The sequence below is a fragment of the Geospiza fortis genome, unplaced genomic scaffold (genome assembly GCF_000277835.1).
Source record: "Geospiza fortis unplaced genomic scaffold, GeoFor_1.0 scaffold81, whole genome shotgun sequence".
In the NCBI taxonomy this organism is placed as follows: Eukaryota; Metazoa; Chordata; class Aves; order Passeriformes; family Thraupidae; genus Geospiza; species Geospiza fortis.
In genome coordinates, this window is record NW_005054318.1 from 4,938,847 (window position 1) to 4,939,149 (window position 303).

Genomic DNA, 303 nt, shown 5'->3' on the forward strand with positions numbered 1-303 from the left:
AGTCTGTGGTACAAATCATCAGCTGTCAAATGTCATAGAGTTCACCTCACCCATTCAGAACATTCTCAGGACTGAAGGGCTGCACCCTGGCACACAATTCCCTCTGTGCATGCAGCTGGGAGATGTGGATGCAGCTGAGGATGCAGTGTGGTGCACTGGTACTTTATCATGTGCCCAACCTTCTAACCCAAAGCTCAAAATGTAGAAGTGTAGGGGGGGCACAACGAGTTGCAGCTGATTGCTAGGAACAGCCCACACCTGTAACTAATAAGAACAAGTGGCATAAAAGAGTGGAGTAGTAGT